Genomic DNA, 22946 nt, shown 5'->3' with positions numbered 1-22946 from the left:
AATTCCCAAAGTGTCAGTGCATGGGACATAGGTAACACGCACAGTCCCTAGCATTTTGGAATTGAAGAATGAGAATATGATCTAATGAAATAACAAAGGAAGGAACAAGTTAGAAAAAATATATATATAGGTTCTATTCAGCCATCCTGAGATGGGTCATGGACAGGATAAACCAGGATTCAAACAATTTGATGTTCCAACTCAAATAACTGTGGTTAGAAAATTTAGATATTTGTTATGTAGCAATGTTGTGGGTTAGGTAAGAATGGCCCCCATAGGCTCATATTATGAATGCTTAGAATGCTTAGTCACCAGAGGGTGCTACTATTTGAGAAGGATTGGGAGCTGTGGCCTTGTTGAAATAATCGTGTCACTGGGCTGGGCCTGGACGTTTCAAAAGCCCTTATCTTTTCCTCTCTCTCTCTCTCTCTCTCTCTCTCTCTCTCTCTCTCTCTCTCTCTCTCTCCCTCCCTCCCTCCCTCCCCTCCCCCCCTCCCTCTCTCTCTCTCTCTCTCTCTCTCTCTCTCTCTCTCTCTCTCTCTCTCACCCCCTCCCTTCTCCCTGCAGATCAGGATGTAACTCTCAGCTATGGCTTCAGTGCCATGAATACCCTGAAAGGAAGTGTCAGCTCAGGATCCACCAGGCCAGAGGGACAAGGGCAGGGAACAAAGGACAAATGCATGAGATAGAGGACAAGGGAGAAGGGGAAGGGAACAAGGGAAAGGGGGCAGGGATATTTGTCCCAGAGTGAGGCAAAGGAATGCCTCTGAATAGAGAGACAAACATGCCACATAGGAAAATGGCAGTTTATAAAGGTGCAGGGGAAAACCCCATGTTAGGAGGAGGTAATTTTAATTAGACATGTTAATTAGGGCAGCCAAAGAGGGATTTTGATTGTTGGACTTCAATACTTTGATACTGCTCCTTGGTGGTCAGCCTCAGGAGGGAGACATAGTCAAATAAGGGAACAGCTTTAGGAATGTAATCTAGTGGTTTTTAGCAAGGCAGAGAGAATGGAGAAGGGCAAGGCCTGCTAGAGCCATGCTCAACATGCTTGACCTGAACAGAGTTCCTTCAGCTACCCTGCTCCCTCCCTATCTCCATCATAATGATAATGGACTACCCCTCTAAAATCATAAACAAGCCCCCAGTTAAATGCTTCCTTTTTTAAAAGGTCTGCCTTGCTCATAGTGTCTCTTCACAGCAATATTAACAGGGACTAAGACAAATATATGTAGTATATCTATTAGATAGTATAAGCACTTTAAGAGCATTTGGGACTACACAGAATGATCTATAAACATTACCACAGATAAAAGTACAGAGCTGTTGGAAGGATGGGGGAGCTGAGACCTTAGCAGCATGATTGTCCTTTACACAGAAGAAAGGAGCTGTGTGATGAAACATTTTTGCAGATATGCATTACTGTTACTGATGCATTCTTCAAAAGGATGCTTTCAAGATCCAGGTCTATGACCTAAGAAATGGATTTAAACTTAGTCAAGAGAATTATGTAACTGTTCTGCCTGGATTTGATACTATGGAAAGGATCTCTGTTCTTGAGAAATGTATATTCAGTTTGATGGTACATATTGAAAGGAAATCTACCTTCTCCCCATCCACCTGCATGTTATCAACATTCTATTACTTCTTTCAAAAGCATTGCTCCAGACAATAGAAGCTGCTGGTTCAAGAAGCTTCCTGGATGATGCAGGCTAAAGGGTGCTGTTGATATGAACAGGGTGTCTCATGGCTACTCTGTCCTAGCAGTCTCCTATGAGTGGTTCAAGCCATCCTTATGAGCTCCGGAGCCTCCAGAAGGGGGGTCTCAGACTGAGTCTGCACAGCAGGTGCTTCTCTTGCTGTTCTTCTTTGGGATCCTCAATTCCCTCAGCAGCATGAACCTCTTCTATTCCATCAGAAAAATCAGCACAAACACATCACATGTAAGGGAGAGTACTCAGTGCTGCTGATTTCTAAAGAAAGGCAGACAGTGAAATGGACTTTCCTCACTCTCGGGCTCCTACTCTGCGCAATTATTCAGGGAGGCAGGGGAGAAGCTGGTGGCTACATGGTTCTTCTCCACAAGCACCACCAGCATGTCCTCTACCTTCAGAACTCCAAGCTTCCCAACAAAATCCCCCAGAGCTGGCAAATGCCCACCATCCTCCTCCTAATGTGTTTTCTCTACTTTTAATAGACAAAATGTGGTTTTCTCCTATTTTTAAGTTTCTCTTTAGAGAACAATTCCTTGATGGTAAATAGTCATGAATTTCTGACCCTTGGCCCTCTTGAGCTCATTCCCAAAGCTGAAAATGAGGTTAAGTTTTGCCATGCATGCAGACACAGACATTGAGAAATGTCTCTTTCATTCACTTTGCTAACAAATAAGTTTGGAAGAATTCTGAGTTCTGAAGCACATAGAGACAGCTTACCTGAACAAGGAGGAGCTAACGGCCACTAGACTGATAGCTGGGAAGCCAACAGGGGACTGACGCGGACCCCCCTGAATATGGGTCTCAGCCAGAAGGTCTGAGCAGTCTAAGAGACCTCAGACAGTGGAGCCAGGATGTATCCCTGGTGCACAAAAGGACTTTGCAAACATATCCCCCATGGAGGGATAACTGCCTTAATCTAGAGACAGGAGAGAAGCCCTAGTCCCTACTTCACAGGACCTGTCAGATCTACATGACCCCAACTGGATGGCATTCCCCTACATATGGAATTGGGGCGGGGGGATGGGAGGGGAGGGTGTTTAGAGTGCATGTGAGAGGGCAGAGAGGGTAAAAGGGAGAGAAGGAGGGAGGGAGGGAGGGGGGAGGGAGGGAGGGAGGGAGGGAGAGGGAACTGGGATCGACATGTAAAATAATAAATTAAATTAAAAAAAAATGCTTTGACTCCAAAATTTAAATTGAAGGACAAGTTACTGGGGAAAAGGATTTCTATTTTTGTTTCCACAGAAAATGAAAAGATGTGGATTCCTTCCAGACTAATGTGGTTTGATCACGCCAGACCGCCTGAAACAGAGTACAAGCTGATCCTACATTCAAAACAGCTGGACAAAACAGCCCTACAGACTACAGCCAGGATATCTGAATCTTCTTCGAATCCCCCAAGACAGAGCCCCTTACCAGCAGGAAGTAGTTTGGAAAGAACGACACCCAAATTCCCAAATATTGTGTATAAATGTTTGTTTTCATTTAATTGGACTTTGTTATATAAAATTAAATAAAAAAATGAAAAAAAAAAAAGAATTCTGAGTTCTGTGTGACACAAAGTCTCATCACAGTAGCCTAAGCAGATGATGTTTTTCGACAATGATCATGGTCGACTGAAATTCTGAGCAGATCTAAAGTTTACAGTTGGAGTGAAACAGACACCTCAGTCTCCATTTTGCCCTCCATGAAGTGATTTAACTGTAAATCTTAGAGACTGAGTTTCCTGTAATATTAAGGACCAGGAATCATTTGGTAAATTTTATCAAGACAATGAATTTATTGTGTTTTTCCCCCTTTGGATTTCCTTTTCTAAAACATGATCCCCAGCATACTTGTTTTTGTTGGTTGGTTGGTTTTTTTGTTTGTTTGTTTTTTGTTTTTTGAAAATTACAACAGGAAAATACTGTACATGGCCCTGCTCATGATTTCATAGAGAGAAATTGTAATGGCTGAAGAGCTTTCTAACAGATCTAAACATAGCCAACATGGCACCCCCTTCCCTATCCCTTGCTAAACTGTTAGATTACATTCCAAGGGACTAGCCAAGGTCTAGTCCCTTATTTGGCCACTTCCTTACAACTGACTAAAACACCAAGGTCTAGCTATTAAAACACCAAGGTCTAGCAATCAAAATTCATTATTTGGCTACACTGGCTAACATGTCCAATCAGAACTTACCAATTCATCCTAACACAGACTTCCCCTTTTTCTCCTTAAAACTGCTCATGAAAACATTAATTAATTAATTTTAAAAACCTGCCTCTGTCTTTGATCCAAAGGCAGGCACCCACACACACTCCCTACAACCTCACAGCTTATCCCCTCTAGGGTACTAAGTCTTCTTTGTGCTGGAATTTGGTGTCTGGGTGCATTCTGTCCCTATTTTTAGACCCCCTTCGATGGCAAGGCAGGGTATTTGGTTAATTTAAAAAGTCTAGATGGCCAGGTAATGTAGCTTACACCTGTAAGCACTTGGGAGACTGAGTCAGGAGGATTCCGTGAATTTAAGGCCACCCTGGCTTACATAGTGAGTTCAAGGATGGCCTGGGCTTCTGAGTGAGACCATGCCCTGAAGTGGGAGTGGGGGCAGATGAAGACACACATATGGATGGGAGAGAGAAAGAAGATGAGCAGAAGAGGATCAGCTTTAAAGGAAGTTCATGTATCCAGTCACAAAAATGGATTTTATGTAATTTACAAAATGATAATGGGTTTAAATTTCATGCAAGGATAAGGACACATAGCTATTTTATTATTTTTCCTTTAAAACAAACAAAAGCATAAAGTCTCACAAGTAGGAACTGATGGGCACCAGAGTTGTAATCCTCTTGACTCTGCCTCCCAGGTTCTGGAAAACAGAGATATTCCATGTATTATGCCCAGCCATAAAGTATAACTTCCAATCCATAGAAGATTGTGCCAGAATAATGGGTTAAAAGTGAAGTGAATCCTTCCTATAATACCCCTGCTGTCCCCACACCTCTACTCTCGGTCAATGAAGAGTCCTCTTAGCACTGCACTGGGTTCACTGTGCTGAACACTGCTCCTTTTTCCCAGGCCAGGGAGGGAGAGGGACATGTGACCCATATGGCCTATGGACCAGGGTGTGTAGATGCACTTATTCCCCCAAGCTCTGAACATTTTTCCCTGAACACAGTGGGAATCTTTTATTTCTGGTACTCCTCAGCCTTTTGAAGAGAAGCTCCCTTGCCTTCTTTGTTATCTTTCATTCTGCTTCCCAGTCTAGATCACAACATGACAAACTGTATTCATACAGAGAACTGAGTGAAAAACAGACTCGAGGACACAAAATAACACCAGCAGTAGCTTTCCTAAAATGATTCCTAAATGCCTGCTACTGGTTTACAAAAAGAAAATGTAGCTATCCCTGCATAATTCCAACTGCCCCACCTCTTCTCATCACCAAATCCCAGCCCACACCTCTGGCAGAAGCCTCCTTCCTACCCTACCAGAAGCCAGGCCAGAATTCTGAACCCCAGAGGACCAGATCAGAGGCCACACACAGACCAGAACTCCAGCCCAAACTTTGGAGGCAATCTCCTGCTGGACCAGAGGCCATCAGAAGTTCAACCTCCCTCCCCCAACTTGGGCAGAAATCCTCTACCCAACCTCAGGCCAGGACAGCCAGAAGACCAGAGAGGAAACAGAAACCAAGGGAGAAAACACCCACCCAACAAATACAGATCCTCAACTTAGCACCTTGACCTATAAGCCCTCCAAAGTCAGATGCCTAAATGTCATTGTAAGAACACAACAACATCCAGGGTAGTATATCACCACCAGAGCCCATTCCACCACAGCAGGCCCTGAATACTCCAACACAGCTGAAGCACAGGAAAATAACCTTAAAACCAACTTTTGTGAAGATGATAGAGATCCTTAAAGAGGAAATGAATACATCCCTTAAAGAAATCCAGGAAAAGAGAAAACAAAATGGAGAAAATCAATAAATTCCTTTTTAAAAATGTCAAGGAAGACAAAACAGTTGAAGAAAGTGAATAAAACTGTTCAAGATCTCAAAATGGAAATAGAAGCAATTAAAAGAGGAAAGAAAAAACTGAGGAAATTCTGGAAGTGTAAAGTCTAGGTAAGTGAGCAGGAACTACAGATACAAGCATCACCAAAAGAATACAAGAGATAGAAGAGAGAATCTCTCTTCTATATGAAAAGAAACAAAACAAAAAAAAAGAAAGAAAGAAAGAAAGAAAGAAAGAAAGAAAGAAAGAAAGAAAGAAAGAAAATGTTACCTCAGCTCATTGAATCTGCAAAGTATGCCTGTGCTATTTGAGCCATGGCTCCCCCGGGAGCAATGTGCACAAGAGAAAAACAAGGAAGAAGAGTCAGGAGATGTCTCTCATCAGGGTTCAGCTTACAGGGCCAAGTGCAGGTGACCAGTGAGAGCAGCTAACTCCTTAAGGCACAGTGATCTCCCCTGGCCATCATTTCACGGTGCTGTTTCCAACAGGGCTAAGCAAGCATGTAAGGCTGAATAAATAAATAACACAATTCAAGTGTATTGAAGACCATGAATGATGATCACAAAATACACAGGAAAGCACAGGTGATTAAATTCTCCTCCAAAAGGGTTCTGAGTGGGTTTGATACTCCAGGTGAGGCTCAAGCTCACAATCTAGCTATCACTACTGCCATCACAACAGATTGCATCATGGGGCATTGCTGCATTGATGTTTCCTTCTGATTGAATTATCCCCTCCTGAGAAGGACAAGGAGACCCACAAGCCCGGGAAGCTCACCAAACTTAGAACACTCACAAGGCCTTCTTCCAGGGAGACATAAGCAAGAAGCATTTGCTGGAGAGAAGAAACTCTTCCTTCATGGAACAGCTGTCTGCAAATTGGGCAGAGAATTCCAGTGTGCTGCTTAATGCTCTGTCAAGTATGTACATGCTACAGTCATCTGGGAAGAGGAAACTCAGCTGAGAAAATGAATCCATCAGATTGACCAGCAGGCTAGTCAGTGGAGCATTTTCTTGATTGGTGATTGATATGAATAGTGCCCAACCATGGACAGGTGGTCCTGAGTTATATAAAAAAGCAAACTAAGGGGAGCCATGTAAAGCTGGCCAGTAAGCAGCATTCCTCTGAGACCCTGATCTATCCAAGTATTTCTCAGAGGTGCTGATAAAAGGATGAAGAGAACTTTGGTTCTGTGTCTTTGTCTATGAATGCACTTGGCCAGGCTGTCTGATGCTGGAGACAGTGTATTGTGGGAGTCAGGATTGCCACTTCTATGAACCCAACCGCATACCCTGGGTTGTGGTAATTGTGACAGGACTCTAGACCTTAGCACAACTGGCTCCATGATGGAAATACCGTTTGGGCCATAAAACTCAGCATATATTGAAGTTTAATAAGGATCAGGAGAAACAAATAGGCCGAATAGATGTTTATTCAGGGAGAAATAACTCACAACAAAGATAGATGAACACCAGCAGGTTCCTGGTCCCAAGGATGCCTCCAGATGTACTCCTGCCCCCGTGCTGCAAGCAAGAGAGCTCTCCGAGCCCCCTCCTCAGCCTAAGTTCCCCCAGGTCATGTCCGGCCCTGTCTCCACCCCCAATGGCCGTGAATTATGCCACAGGTGGGGACAAGGTGAATATCTCACTACAAGCATGTAGACAGAACAACCTGCCAAAATGAAATCGAAGTCCATAGTTCTGTGAATGTACTAACCTTGCTTTTTGGTTTCTGTAGGTCTACTTCTGGCTAATTGTTATTGTTAACTGGAGTGTGTCAACCCAGAACATGATTTTTATGCTGAAAGGATCACCCTAAGAAAGTCTCAGTGCTACACTAAGATCCTGCACACCCAGCATGGTTGCTGGATAGCTAATAAAAACTTTTTATTGGCTTAAACCCGTCTGAGCCATTTTCTACAGTGGATACTCCACAACCGTTTTCAGTCCTAGGGCAACTGTGTCTAAGATATCCTGTGCTCTCTTTGCCAGCATTGTTGTTGTCTGTCTCGGCTCTCTGCTAACATTGGCCATTTTCCCTTCTGCAAATAGTATATAAGATGCTGTACTCTCTGGATAGACTTGCTTAGCACAAACCATCAACTTATGCAAGACCTCCTGGTCCCAGATATTTGCTTTTGCCTACTTTACTTCTTTATTTCGCATCCCCCTGTCCTCCCACTCAAAACCATGCTGTTTAGGACCCGTACTCCCATAGATTTGGGTCAGTTCTGCATCAGGTACTGCCTCCAAGTTCCTACTCTGACTTCCCTTCATGATAAACTGTAATCAAGATAACTAGGTAAATCAAAACAAGTGTCTCTGAGGCTTCCTCACTAACCAGGGCAAGAAGAAAGCAAATAAACGGACAACACAGCCCATAATGTTTAGGGAAAACGCAGGAGATAAAACTCTAAGTTGATTTGTGAAAAACTAGATAATAGCCATGAAGCAAGGTGACTGGGCAAAGATCAACCGGAATATATTATATGTTTCTATAACAAGGTAAGTGCCAAGGTTACATTTATTAGGGGAGTTGAAACTAATCAAGAAATAGTTTTGTACTGAGGGATATTGGATCACACTGTGAACCCAGAGTTTGCATTTGCATTAATTAAATAACATTAACTTTGGGTCAGGAGGCTGAGTTAGCAACTAGTCAACAGAAAGTAATCATAGAGCCTCAGAGGGTATCCGGGAGAGATATAGAGACACAGGAAGAAGTAGGGTGGGGTTTGGAGTGGTGCAGCTTTTTCTGGTTTGGTAACACAGAAGTGTGGGTCTTCTGTGTCTAGAGACACCAGCAAGGAAGGTAGGTTAGCTGGTTGTGACCCAGTTTCTCTGAGCCAGCAGGTTTTCACCCCAGCCTTTAAACTCTGATTCTTATTTATAAATAGAACAATAGACATTGTTAAATAGTTAAAGCTACCTTTAGCAGCAGCAAAAGAGCTGCTGCATGCAGGAACAGAATTCCCACCAGGCTGCTGCCTGAGCAGCCAAGCCAGTGCTGGAAAAGCAGGCCAGTAACTTCAAAGTTTCAATTGCTGGCTGAAACAGCAGTGGATTAAAGCTCGGTCTCTTGAACTGGTTAAAACAACAGTTTTGATAAAGAGACTATGCCCAGTTGTGAATTAAAATCAAATGCACGATCGACATGCTTCATGAGGGATGAAGCAAATGGAATAAGTTTCTGCTTCAAAAAGCTCATTTTGACTGCCATATAGACAGGAAAAAAAAAAAAACCAGATACCATTCAGAAAGTGATTACAATCACAAAATGAGATGCAACGGAAGACTGGAAGGCTGGAGGATTTCTGACTGAGAACATCATTAGACTGAACCAACTTTAAAATACATAGCACCTTCTTTGTTTGCTCTTGTGGAGGAACCATCACAGCCTGTCACTAATGAACACTAATGACTTGCTGCTTTAAGTAAACTTGACTTCTCACCAGAGCAATATAAAGGTTTCCTGTAATATTTTTCTTAAGATTATGATTTTTCCATCTACTGAATAATGGCAATCCCCTTGTGTGTTGCTGTCTATGCAGTTAGAGACATACAGGTTTGTACTATGTATGAACTATAAGCAATCAAAGAGGTGGATTTTACTACCTGTTGTTGTATTAGTGAGCAAAGTCAAATGTTGCTTTAAGAATTAATTTACACTGGGCTGTGGTGGTGCACGCCTTTAATTGCAGCACTTGGGAGACAGAGACAGATGGATCTCTGTGAGTTAAAGGCCAGCCTGGTGTACAGAGTGAGTTCCAGGACAGGCTCCAAAGCAACACAGAGAAACCCTGTCTCAAAAAGCCGTATAATAATAATAATATAATAATAAAGCACTGCTAGTATTTTTAGCATTTAAAGTTTTGATTTAAATATATCTTAATAATTTTCTTTTTTCTTAATACTTTTCCTACTCTTGTGTTTTCAGTATGCATTTTTCTTTTAATTTCTGTTACATAAATAAAAATATATGGGGCTTATTTTAAAAAAAAATTAATTACAAGCTGGGTATGGTAGTGCATGCCTTTAATCCCAGCACTCAGGAAACAAAGGCAGGTGGATCTCTGAGTTTGAGGCCAGCCTGGTTTACAGACTGAGTTCCAGGACAGCCGGGACTATCCAGAGAAACCCTGTCTCGGAAAAGCCAATAATAATAATAATATTATACTCTGCTCCTCCCTGTTCTAGAGACAACCACATCTTTTCATGCAGTGCTAGCCTCGTTTCTGAGACACAGTGATGAAGGTCAGAGTGACCATATTGGACACCTGGTTACCAGGGCTGCCATCAATTCTGTTAAAGTGGACATTGTTGCCATCAATGACCCCTTCATTGACCTCAACTACATGGTCTATATGTTTCAGTATGACTATACCCATGGCGAAGTCAAGGCTGAGAATAGGAAGCTTGTCATCAACAGGAAGGCTAACACCATCTTCCAGGAGCGAGATTCCGCCAACATCTATGGTGAGATAATCACTTTGTCGGCACCTGTGGCACTGACCACGCCCATTGGGGTGGCTACAGGGGTGGAAGTGACCTGGGGGAACTAAGTCTGAGGAGGAGCCCAGGAGCGCTCTCTTGCTTGCTGAACGGAGACAGGAGAGAATCCCAGAGACATCCTTGGGACCAGGAACCTGCTGATGTTCATCTGTCTCTGTTTTAAGTTATTTTTCCCTGAATAAACATCTATTTGGCCTATCTGTTTCTCCTAATCCTTATTAAACCATGATAAACATCAAATGGGGAGATGCTGGCGCCGAGTATGTTGTGGAATCTACTGGCATCTTCACCACCATGGAGAAGGCTGGGGCCCACTTGAAGGGTGGGGCCAAGAGGGTCATCATCTCTGCCCCTTCTGCTGATGCCACTATGTTTGTGATGGGTGTGACCCATGAGAAATAAGACAACTCCCTCAAAATTGTCAGCAATGCTTCCTGCACTACCAACTTCTTAGCCCCCTGGCCAAGGTCATCCTTTGACATTGTGGAAGGACTCATGACCACAGTTCATGTCATCACTACCACCCAGAAGACTGAGGATGGCCCCTCTTGGAAGCTGTGGTGTGATGGGCGTGGGGCTGCCCAGAACATCATCCCTGCATCCACTGGTGCTGCCAAGGCAGTGGGCAAGGCCATCCCAGAGATGAACGGGAAGCTCACTGGCGTGGCCTTCCGTGTTCCTACCCCCAATGTGTCTGTCAGTCATGGACCTCACATGTCACCTGGAGAAAGCTGCCAAGTACGACGACATAAAGAAGGTGAAGAAGCAGGCGTCCGAAGCAGGAAAGCAGCCTGTTACTAGGCAAACTAAAACTAATTCAGTATTTCCAGGAAGCTGGAAAACAGAGCCTATCTTCCCATTCCACCACCGCTATCGTGTGACTTTTCGTTTGCGCTGAGAAAAAAATAGTGTAGCCCGAAGCTGCTTGTATTGTTCTCCAAGTCAGAGGATGAGAGGGTTGCTGAATTCTAAAATTGCCAAGTAACAAAGCTGTTACAGGCCGCTTCTAAACCAAGATGGGTGGGAGACCGAGGGGGGGGGGAATCGTGTTCTGCCTCAAATTTGAAAACAATGCTCCAGGTGAGGCTCGAACTCACAACCTCGGCATCGCTCTCGCGCACACACACTGTCATATAAGTACCGCGCGCTAACCGATTGCGCCACTGGAGCACCCTGGGCACACTTCCGGTCACTCGTTACACGGTCTACATGGAACATCCAGCGTTTGCTAGACCACAGTACGGGTGCACACTCAACATGTCCTCAGAATCGCTCTCACCCCTGGAGCTGGGTCTTCTTATGTCTGATGATGTGGGGGCGCTCAGGGTTCAACCTTGGACGTGGTGATTGCGACTCTGTAACCTAAGCGGAACCGAGCGGGCTCCGAGAGCTGCGTCCTCTGGACTTCCCACCAAGTGCTGGTAAAATCGTTCCTTGTCCTCCACCTCGGCATGAAAGGAAAGGATGTTCCGTAGGAAGATGCGGAGCCCCGGCGACATCTTTTGGGATTCCCCCAAAGCTGCGGGGTTTTTTGTTTGTTTGTTTGTTTTCTATTGTTTCGTTTTGTTTGTTTTTGTTTTGTTTTTTCCCTCCTGCGTTGATTCAAACAAATGCTGAAGAAACCAAAGGACTTAGTTCCAGAGAGAATAGGGCGTTCCCGAGGCCTTGTCTTACGTTGCCCGATGGCCACACGTGGTCTGGAAGGAAACAAGAACCCTCCGTATTCCTCAGTCGGCTGTGTAGAAGTCCTGAGAGTTGAAACGAAGGAAAAACATCCGGGCATTAGGGTCTGAAATTCTGCATGTCTCTGTGCAAAGTTAAATGTTTGAGAAACATCTGTATTAAAGATCCCCATATTAAAGCATGTTTTGATGTAGGTGAACAAAAAGGTACTTCTAGACCCTCTAAACACAGCATGGGTCTCTTTGGTGGGGGATTTGTTAGGTTAGATTGCCATCCAAGTGCTTGGAGGCTATTGGAATGGACCCCTATCTCATAACCTGCGTTGGACACCACCTCCGATTTATCTAGTTAGCTCTGAAGGGGAAGCCTCACAGTTGCTCCACTTGTGACTTAAAGTATTGTGTGAAAAGGTGAAGGGTCTGGATTTTTGTTGAGGCCCCTTAGAAGAAAGCTTCTTCCTCAAAGTCAAAAGAGGAGTTTGAGTTCAACCTCTAGCCTAAGTACGTCCTGAGCAGCACCTACTCCCCCCATCCACCCCCCACCAGATTGGAGCATTAGGCTTAACTGGAGCTGTCGATAACATGGAAAAACCAGCCCCAGAAACAACCAAAACCCTGTCAAAAGCCTATTCTTTAATGTAAATCTTACCTAAGGCCACACCACCCTGAACATGCCCATTCTTTGTCCAATGTCTGTTTGAGCAGTGGCCCCTTTGGTCAGTTCTGTTTGCTTCCTTGGGAGTGTCTCTGTATTAAACCTACTTTCTACTTACACTGTGCATCTCTTGACATGTTTGTGGTTGCGTGCAAGGACCAGAGAACCAAACAGTTAATTCTTTCATTTGGTCTAGTTTGGTTTGCTTTGGTTTGGTTTGGTTTGGTTTGGTTTTGAGAGAATAGGTTTGAACTCCAAATCCTCCTGTCTCAGTCTTTCCTGTTCTGGGATTATGGCTGTAAATCAGCACACCCAATTTATTTTGCATCTTTAACAATAAAAACATTATATATCTTTAAACCTTGATAAGCTCAATTAAAATGCCATTTTGAGACACAGTAGACACCATTTATATAGTGATAAGATATGGATCCCTATAGTCAAGTTCATTAACATCTCCATCTCCTGGAATAGTTACAATTTTGCCTACAAAGTGAGACTGACTGAAATCTCTCTTTGCAGATTTCCAGTATTCAATACAGTGGTATCTATAGGCAGCATGGAATGTATTCAATCTCAAGAAGTAACTGCAACTGTATGTCCTTTTAGACACAATTTCCCACAAGTAAGCTACAAAAATCCCAACCTCTGAACCCTGTAAAAGGCAGTTGTATCCTTTGCCTGTATACTTGACACTTTGTTTGAAGTGACATGGAATGCTGAAGGGTTGATGGACCCTGTACAGATAGCCACAGCTGCTGTGTTCCTAAGTGCTGTAGTTCTTCATATCCAGAAGATCCTGCTTCACTCTGATTCTCCCCAATCCCTGGCTTTTCTGTTCCCTGAGCCTTTTGGCAGTACGGTATGATATAACTGTGTTAAGGATTTTTAAATGGGACTGTTTTCTTCTTCTGATAGATCAATTGCTATAAAAACTTCAACAAGTTTTTTTATGCTTGGTTTGTATACTGAAAGTTTATTAAAATTGTTTATTCTCACATCTTTGTGGTAGAGCAAATCTGTACCTGTTTTCAGGAAAGGTTTGTTTTTCTTTCTCTCCACACCCAAATTTGGCTGCCTTTCATTTCTTACTCCTAATTAGTCCTGCTAGTTCTTCTAGTGCTAGATTGGAAAAAACTGGCAAGAGTGGACAATCACCTTGTATCCAATCTTAAAGGAGATTCCTTCAACCTTTCCCTATTAGTTATGATATCATTTTCATAAATGAACTTTAATGCATTGAGATAGTCTTCTTCTATGTTTTGTTAAGAGTTTTTAAAATCATGAATGGATACTGAACCTTGTTAAATGGTTTTTAACAGCCAGGCATAGTGGCTTACACCTTTAATCCCAACACCTAGGAAGCAGAGGCAGGTGGAGTTCTGTGAGTTCCAGGCCAGCCTGATCTACATAGTGAGTTCCAGAATAGCTACATAGTTACAGAGCTACATAGTGAGACCCTGTCTCAAAAACAAACAAACAAAAAGAAAAAACAAAAAACACTACTACCACACAGACATGCCCACAGGATCACCTGACCTGGATAATCCCTCAGTGACACTCCTTTCTTTCCCAGGTAATTGTAGCTTCTGTCAGATTGACAGATCCAACCATCAGTGAGTACAAACTATTTGTTTCAGTATCATCATTCTTTCCTGCAGAATCCTCTGCTTCTTCCTCCAGCTCTACCATTGTCCTTTAAGATGCTTCATGACTTCATGGCAATAAAGACAAGTCAAACCCAAGAAAATATTTGTGATCAGAGTAAAGTCACTCACAAAGCAGGAGAGGGACTGAATAAAGATGTCATCCACCAGAGGACAAGACTAATTTCAGTGCAATGTCATATCTTGGCCTATGCTTAAGCCTTCATAGCCACACACCCAATATTGCTAACTACTGTGTAAGACTAGCAAGAGTTACTAATCTGATATTAGCCAGAAGCCTAGAACTTAGATTTTCATAAAAGAGAAGACACCAGAACAGAAACCAAAAAAAAAAAAAAAAAAAAAGAGAGGAAAAAGAAAGACCCAAGTATTAGTGGAGATGCTTCAAAAGTAAGACTGGGAAGCAATGAACATTTTCTATTTTGGAAATAAATTTCCAATTTCCAAAGTTGGGTGTATAGGGCTCCTACCCTGTCCTGTTGAGGAAAAGTGGAATCTGCTACCTCAACTGGCTTAAAATCTCTGCATTATGATCTTTGTCTTCCCTGGGACATCTCAGGTTCCGAAAGTGCCTTGCAGCTTTATTATCCCTAGTGTGGACTGACAACCAAAGCAAGCTGACACTGACTTGTAAGGCAGCGTGGAGTTATGTGCAGTTAAGGTCATTGTGTCCATATTTACTGAGTCTCAGCTGGCAATGCAGGATGTGGACTACTTTGCTTCTATGACAGTTTTCCCTGGAAATTAGTTATAGCCTGATATGGATTAAATGTAAGTAATATTGCTTTCGTTTTGTCTTGGTTGATCGTTGGTTGGTTGTTGGTTGGTTGGTGGGTTGGTAGGTTGGTTTTGGGTTTCAGTGTGTGTGTGTGTGTGTGTGTGTGTGTGTGTGTTCTTGGTTATTTGAGACAGGGTTTCTCTGTGTAACAGTTCTGGTTGTCCTAGAACTCACTTTGTAGACCAGGCTGGCCTTGAACTCACTGAGATCTGCCTGCCAAATTCTGGGATTAAAGGCATGCACCACCTCTGCCTGGCAATATATTTTTATTTTTCATCGAACATGCCCAGGACTAACTCTACCCCTAACGGCAAACAGCCATTAGAATGGTAGACAATCCGGAAGGCAAAATGTGAAAATAGAAATTGTCAGGCAGCAGGACAGGCAGAGAGAAGAACAAAGCCTTACTTGAGAAATGGAAATATCACTGTAGTGTGTAGTCTCCACTCTTCCTCATTAAAACTAAACCTGGCTTGGGAGAGCATATGATCAGATGCCTGTGAGCTACCTAGACTGTGAGCTACCCTTTTCCTGATGCTGACATTGTTGCTTCAGCCCTTCCCTCATGTCAGCAGATGCTAATCTGGGAGCAGTTACTGTAGACACTGAGGGTGCTGCTCCAAGCGGTGGACCAGGAAGAGGGGGGACAGTTGAGCAAGCGGTGTGAGGAGCATCTCAGTTGAGACATTTACTGCCCTCCAGGACAGGAAGGAGCCCAACCAAATGAAAATGAATTCAGTAGAATTGAGGTGTTTTTCTGTATTTCCTTGCTGAGAGATAGGGCCTCACTACATAGTCCTCCATGACTTGGGCCTGCCTAGGAGAACCAGGATGGTCTTGAATTCTCAATCTTACTCCACCCCAGAGTGCTGAGATAACAGGAAGTTGTTCCTATCAGTTTCAGACTCCTGGGTTCCTGTTTGGAAACCAGACCCCTAAAATCTCCCAATAAACTGGTTCCAGGTTCCTCCCTCCAAGTGAGATTAGGGATTTAAAACTGACAGAATCTAAGTAAGGCACAGAGAAGGAAACAGCCAGCAGAGCCTCGGGCTCTCCAGAGACTGGGAGAAAGCAGGGACAATCACACATCACATGAGGGTTTGCTGCCGTAATACACACCCAGCACCACAGCTAAAAAACAAAGAGCCTGACAAAATGGAGCTAAGGACCGGAATAGGCATTTTTCAGAGAAGATAAATGACAAACTGATCTATGAAAATGTGTCCCAGGAATGGAGAATCAAAGCCCTATGAGGTATCCTACCAGAAAGAGGAAAGAACTGGTGTTGGTGAGGTGTGGAGAAAAGAGGATGCTTTCTTAGCTTTGATGGGATGTAAATTATCACAGCCATTGAAGGCACTGCCATGAAAATTCCTTTAGAAATTCAGCAATAGATGCACATTGCCAGTCATGGACTCACGATTGCTCTGTCCATGGTGAGGATCCATGTCTACTCCGCATTCACAGCAGGGTTATCCAACAACCAAGATAGGGAATCAAGCTACTCTCCTTCAGTGGACAGATGAAAACACAGAGGACACACATAGAACGGAAGCTACTCGGCCTTTCGTAAGCGGCTCTGTCACCTTCAACAATTGGAATGAAACCGAGGCCATGGTGTTAACCAGCCACCAGGGACAAGTTCCACAGAACTTCACTTATAGCATGGAATCTGAGTGTTTGGCTGTCAGCAGTAGAGTAGAGCGAGGTCACCAAGGGCTGGGATGGAGGAGGTCAGTCACCTTAGTTACTTTGCTTTAACCCATGATATAAGTCTATACAACAAATGCTATCATCAAACCGTTTACTAAATGATGGGAGATGTCATTCTGTATATGTTTCTCATACTGGTTAATGAATAAAGCACTGCTGGCCAATAGGAAAGGAAGATAGGAGGGACTAGGAGACAAGGAGAAAATAAAAAGAAGAAAGGAGGGGTCAAGATGGAGAGTCTGGAGAAACTAGAACTACCAGCCGCCTCTCGCTGGTAAGACCACATGGAAATACATAGAAATGGGTTAATAATTAACACAGAGCTAGCCGATAAGAAACTAGTAACTGGCCAACAGAATTATATCATATACAGAGTCTCTGTGTGCTATTTGGGGCTGGCGCAGCGGCAGGACAAGACTCAGCGGCGGGCGGAAAAAACCTTACTCCTTACAACTAAACAAGTTTTGAAATTAGGAAACTGAGGCTAATAGAGGTTTCTGTAGCATTAGTGGTTGTCACGATTGCTGGACACACGAAAGGTTCCCGGTTCGAAACGGGATTGTTTTGTTTGTTTTTGTTTTTTGTTTTTTCCACTTTGTTTCCAGACTTTCAACTCAGTCCACTCCCTACATTTTGTAGCAGTTAAGACATAAGAATCTTGGCTCTTTTTTACTGGCTTTGACTGTCATGCTTTCCTGGGACCTAGATACACCGAGTAGCTTTGTGAAGACCGGTTTGATCTAATGGCCACACAAAAACTTCAAAAGATCAAACAGTGTCGGGGGATTAGCTCAGATGGTAGAGCACTGCGAGAGGTAGTGGGATCGATGCCCACCTCCTCCAGTTGTCAATTATATTACCTTATCCTACTGAAAATCTGGCAGTTCCACAATATTGGAAGTTTACTCCACTACATTGAGGAGTTAATTCCATTAACCTTACACTGTAATGTATAAACTTCAGTACACCCTTGAGCACCCACCCACACCGTTATTCTGTGCTGAATTCAGCATGTTTTTAAGCGTCTCTATTTGCTGCTCCACTCGCCAGACATTGGGTTTGCCACCACCTTAACCCACGCCGTCCTGTGAGTTCTCTGCCGGCCTCTCTGGAATCTTCCCCCCCCCCCCGGTCTATTTGCCCACTCAACCATGTAGGTGGAGGGCTGTTCTGCACCTCATTGGAGCTACACAAAGCCCTCCTGCACCCACAGCGTCGCGTGGACAAACGGCCTGATTGGGATCCTCTCGGATACTCTCGATTTCCCATTTCTAAACTCTGGGAGGGGAGGTGGGAGCTTTCTTTACTCGTTAACGCGTTGCTTTGCGACGTTTTGCATCACCTGTCCGGGCTCTCTCAAAAGCTCTCCAGCCTGGACAACATTCTCCTCCAGCGTCTCCGGGTGATCAGGCTCTTCCGTTTTCCTTTCCTTTCCTCCGTTTCACACACGCGCGATTCCCCTGCGATTCACGCTGCGTCTCCATGCGGAAATTCCTACTCCCGCGCTTCACTCTCGCTTGAGCTCTCTGCCCTTGGCGCACTGCCCAAGCCACCTCGGGCCATATCGCCTCTCCACTATGGCTTTTATCTTTAGCTTGGTTGCATTCTCTGCGGTTCTCTCTGCTCGTGTGGATCTTTAACTCCCGGATGAGACTCAGCAAGAGTGTAATGTCTGCCTTGCATTGTAAAGTGACGGAGGCCACGCTATGACACGTTTCCGTAGTGTAGTGGTTATCACGCTCGCCTCACACGCGAGAGGTCCCCGGTTCGAAACCGGGCGGGAACAATAGTTCATTTTTTCAAGACTGTGAAGTTCCCAGATTTTCAATACAGCCCAAACACATTTTTATATGATATTGAGGTAGATCTCCAGGACTTTTATCATCGAGTGTTGTTGGATACATATAATGCAGTGATGGTGTTTTCTGTCTTTCAATCTGTTTGTGGGTGGATTATGTTTATTGATGTACATATCCGGAATTATCTCTGCATCTCTGGGATGAAGCCTTTTTAATCATGGTAGAAAAACATTTCATATGTTCTTGGATTCAGTTTAAGTATTTTATTGAGAATTTTTGGATCTATGTCCATAAGTGATATTGGTCTATAATTTTTGTTGGGTCTTTGAGAGAAAAGTAGCTTTGGAAAAAAAGGAATTGGGAAATGTTTCTTTAGTTACTATTTGTGGAGTAATCTGAGGAATATTGTTCATTCTTCTTTGAAGGTCTGGTAGAATATCTGGCCCTGGTTTGGTTTGGTTTTGCTTGATTGGGGACTTCTATTTTTCTAGAGGTTAGGGGAATGTCTAAATTGATCTTGATTTAACGTGATAGGTCATACATACCAAGAAATTAATCCATTGCCTGTAAGCTTTCAATTATATGAAATACATGTGAAGTATGTCCTTATGAGTCTCTGAATGTCCTCAGAGTCGGCTGTAACGTCCCCTAGTCATCTTCCAGATGACTTAACCACCTTAAAGAGCATGCAGCTATGCTCTGTAGTCTTCCCTTCTGCGGCTGGAGGGCGACTTGTATTCTCAGCAAGCATACGGGGCTCATCTATGGTGTGAGAAGCAGTGGAATGTGATATTTACATCCTTTTCATTGTTCAGTCTTAGAATAGTGTGAGGTTCAAGGCTGTTTTCAGAAAACCTTAAAATTAAAACAAACACAATTAAAATCCGTAGGAATACCTTCCTGTGGAAAGGAAGCAGCAGATTTAACGTTATTTGGCCGGTTAGCTCAGTTGGTTAGAGCGTGGTGCTAATAACGCCAAGGTCGCGGGTTCGATCCCCGTACGGGCCAGTTGAGAAGTTGCCTTTTTTATTCAACAAAACAAGCTAAAGTGATGTAGACACATCTAATCATCACACTTATAAAAAAAAAAAAAACTGCATCTTTTTTGACCCATGACCTCTAGGTGTGTATTGTTTCTATGGTTTTAAATGTCCTGAGAGCACAGATGGAGGGTGTGGAGTTCTAAAAGGAATCCAATCTGGAAGTAGAGGAAAACAACAGGAAAACCCGAGTCTTTCTCCACCTCACAATTCTTCCAGCATGCCTTCTCTCCAGCCAATGTTGACTCTTCACCATCTGACCTCCTGGGTAATCATGATTACCCCATGTTTTAATCATAAAAATTGGAGGATGTGGGCATCGATCCCACTACCTCTCGCATGCTAAGCGAGCGCTCTACCATTTGAGCTAACCCCCGATGTTTATAGCCTTGTTTTTGTTCTTACACATCTTTGTGTGTCCACCGGACCAATTTGTGTACACAAAAGTACCTGCCATCTTGGGTCCTGGAAAGGATGACGATCAAGGTCAAAAATCTCCAAGTTGAGATTTTTATGTGCTAACTCCTGAGAAGTTTATTGAGTGAGTTTGAATCTTAACATAGGAAAAAGTAAGAAAAAAAAAATCTTATTTCAGCCCGGTTTCAAAGGGAGATCTCTTTCAGGAGAAGCAAGCATGACAGCCACTACAGTACAGAAACTCACAAGGAGTATACATTACCGTTTCTTACTTTCTAGAAAGATATACTGATATCTTGCTCCTCAAACGACTTGATGATGGCATTCGTAGTACATATCTGTAGCATGGCTTGGCTAAAACAAAGTAACTAAGTTGTCTCCCTCTTCATCCCAAGCCTTTGGTGACCCTACACTATTCTGCTATGTCACCTAAAAAGTCAGTTTCCACAGAGTAAGTGAAATCCTGCGGAAATTGTCCCTCGGTGGCAGGTTCCCATGAATAATCCTCGGAATTTTCTTTCTGTGGATGTGAAGGATCCATTTCTGTGAACAAGGAAATGTCTCAGAATTCCTTCATTCCACCACTGTGACTACCTGTCCACTAGAGGGAAGCCTCTGGGTCTATTTTCAATTTCTAAAGGAATTGTCATGCTGGAGAGACCTGGCTTTGATTCTCAGCACCTACATGGCTCCTCATCAGCATTTTATACTCTGGCATCTGCCGCCCTCTTTTGGCTACATGGGGCACTGCATGCAAATACCCATACACACATAAATTATACTCTTTCCTTGGATGCTCTCAGCCTTCCCTTCCTGTCAGCCAGTGATACACAAAAACCCCTTTTCTCAGGGACTTCCAATAGCCACACTGAGCTGAAATATAGAGGCTCCGCCGACTCCCTACTCCATCCTAGTACTTTGCCTCTTGGTGGGGATCCTGAGTCCCATCAGCTCTTTTCCACTGTCCCTGTCAGCCTTTTTCTGATAGCCTGTCTCCATTCCTTTGTGTCGCCTACCCACCGGCAGAAGCCCTCTCTATTAGGAACCCCACAAGTACCAGACTTGCCTAGGATCCAGAGTGAGCAACAGCAACCAAAAAACAAAGGGACCAGATCGCATGTACCCCAAGAAACATCCATTGCCTACAAGGACAGGCAAGACAACATGTCTCCTCGAGAAGCCAATAATCCCTACTGGAACAGGCTTTAGAAATGCAATAAAGCTGAAGCATCAGATGGTGTGGACGGCATGGTGATTGGCCACCGCTGCTGCTTGAAGAAGTTCCAGCATTAGACATTGCAGACCACACTTCTCCAGTAAAAGATTTTACTTTAATTTTCAACGATTCTCACTCTATGTTATGAGAGTTTCTTATGCCTCTGACTCTGGGAAGTTTTGTGGGGCACTGGTGAAAGACGAAAATGTTATAATGGCACCCTCTTTCAGCAGATTTTTTTTTTTTTTTTTTTTTTTTTTTTTGGCAAATTCACCACCAGCATGAAAACAAATAGTGTAATGATTTTGCATTCAGGAATCCCTTTTGTGTCCCCCTGATTACACCAAGAACAGGAAAGTTAGAGATTTCCGATTGGCACAACTGTCCTCAAGGATGAAGTGTACAATCCAGCTCCAAAGCCTGAAGCCATTAAAGGCAAGAGTTCAGTTAATGAGTATAGAGGAATCAGAATGGTAAAGTTTAATGGAAAAAAGAATAAGACACCAGTACCTTCCCTTTGGGGGAGTGTATGAGGGAGTCAGGTCCATATAGAATACTAAGACAAGAAGGAACGAAATAAGGCACAGCTCAGTGCTTACACTGCATCATGCTCCTTGAGGAATGAAATTTTTCCTAAAGGTAGTAGAATGTCTGGTGCTCAGAGGACATCCTTCTTCCAAAGCCATGCATTTGGATAAGGGCTTCCATTTGCTCAGGGCCTCAAGGAAAGTTGTTTCTTGCTAAAAGCATCATTCTCTTTATCTCTGGCAGGAGGAAGTTGTGGCCCTTCCATTAAAGTAAGAAGACTCAGCTGGGCGGTGGTGGTGCTCACCTTTAATCTCAGAACTCTGGAGGCAGAGGCAGTCAGATCTCTGTGAGTTCCAGACAAGCCTGGTCTCCAAAGTGAGTTCCAGGATGGCCTCCAAAGCCACAGACAAACCTTGTCTCAGGAAAGAAAAAAAACACAAACAAAAACAAAACAAAAAAGAAAGAAGGCTCCTGGTACAGAGAGAGAACAAGAGGCATTTGAAAACTTGCTGTATTGTTTTTGTCCTAGGAAAAAAGGCTGTAATAAAGTTAATGGTGGGCTTCATCCCTGAATTGGTGAGTCTGCTTTCAATCATGCCATAGTCAAGCTATTGTGCAGCTATAGACTAGAAATTGTGTAGCTTTTTTTCTTTCAATAACCTAGCATCCATCCTGATTCTGATTCACCCTCAAATCTGTTAGTCTGTTCCTTCTCTTTGCTGTGAAAGGATGAAAATACAGCCTAACTCTCCAATAACCACTGCAAGTTACAAGTTTAAAAATATCCACCAGCATGTATTTAAAAAGCACCCTAGCTATATGCAAAGCTCAGGAAAAAGGGAACACATGAACTAGAAATAGCCCGGTCATGATGACTGTCTTCTGGGAATTGTTATTATTATTCATAACCACATAACCAACATTCTGAGGAATGTTGTTATTCTCAACAACAGTCTGGTCTCTGGAAATTGTTATGGGTCATCTTGTGCAAAAAGTCATAACCACCCAAGAGTTGATCTGTCCCACGGCCTTGCTTTCTGGCTGAATAAGGATAACAGGAAATGAGTTGACCAGCTGCATATCTAACTTTAGTAAACTGCTTGTGGAACCCCCGCCCCCAAATTCTAACTGCCAATTATCACTCCATCCAGAAGCCCACATATAGAAAAACAAGGAAAAAATGGTTTAAATTGATTGGCCTGCACCACATGGGATCTTGACACT

General features: G+C 43.4%; 3 non-coding genes and 1 pseudogene across 3 annotated transcripts; 3 read left to right on the top strand and 1 right to left on the bottom strand.

Annotated features, from left to right (window-relative positions):
- The first annotated feature begins 8161 nt into the window (after nucleotides 1-8161).
- Nucleotides 8162-11125, top strand: LOC127229594 (glyceraldehyde-3-phosphate dehydrogenase-like; annotated as a pseudogene).
- A 174-nt stretch (nucleotides 11126-11299) lies between these two features.
- Trnai-uau (transfer RNA isoleucine (anticodon UAU)) lies at nucleotides 11300-11397 on the bottom strand. The gene is made up of 2 exons: nucleotides 11360-11397; nucleotides 11300-11335 (listed from the first exon to the last, which is right to left on the bottom strand). It is a non-coding gene; the product is annotated as a tRNA-Ile (tRNA).
- Nucleotides 11398-18435: 7038 nt separating this feature from the next.
- Trnav-cac (transfer RNA valine (anticodon CAC)) lies at nucleotides 18436-18508 on the top strand. Its single transcript has one exon. It is a non-coding gene; the product is annotated as a tRNA-Val (tRNA).
- Nucleotides 18509-19455: 947 nt separating this feature from the next.
- Trnai-aau (transfer RNA isoleucine (anticodon AAU)) lies at nucleotides 19456-19529 on the top strand. Its single transcript has one exon. It is a non-coding gene; the product is annotated as a tRNA-Ile (tRNA).
- The last annotated feature ends 3417 nt before the right edge of the window (nucleotides 19530-22946 follow it).

The sequence above is a fragment of the Phodopus roborovskii genome, unplaced genomic scaffold, assembly GCF_943737965.1.
Source record: "Phodopus roborovskii unplaced genomic scaffold, PHOROB, whole genome shotgun sequence".
Classification (NCBI taxonomy): Eukaryota; Metazoa; Chordata; class Mammalia; order Rodentia; family Cricetidae; genus Phodopus; species Phodopus roborovskii.
This window is presented reverse-complemented; position numbering and strand designations above follow the sequence as displayed.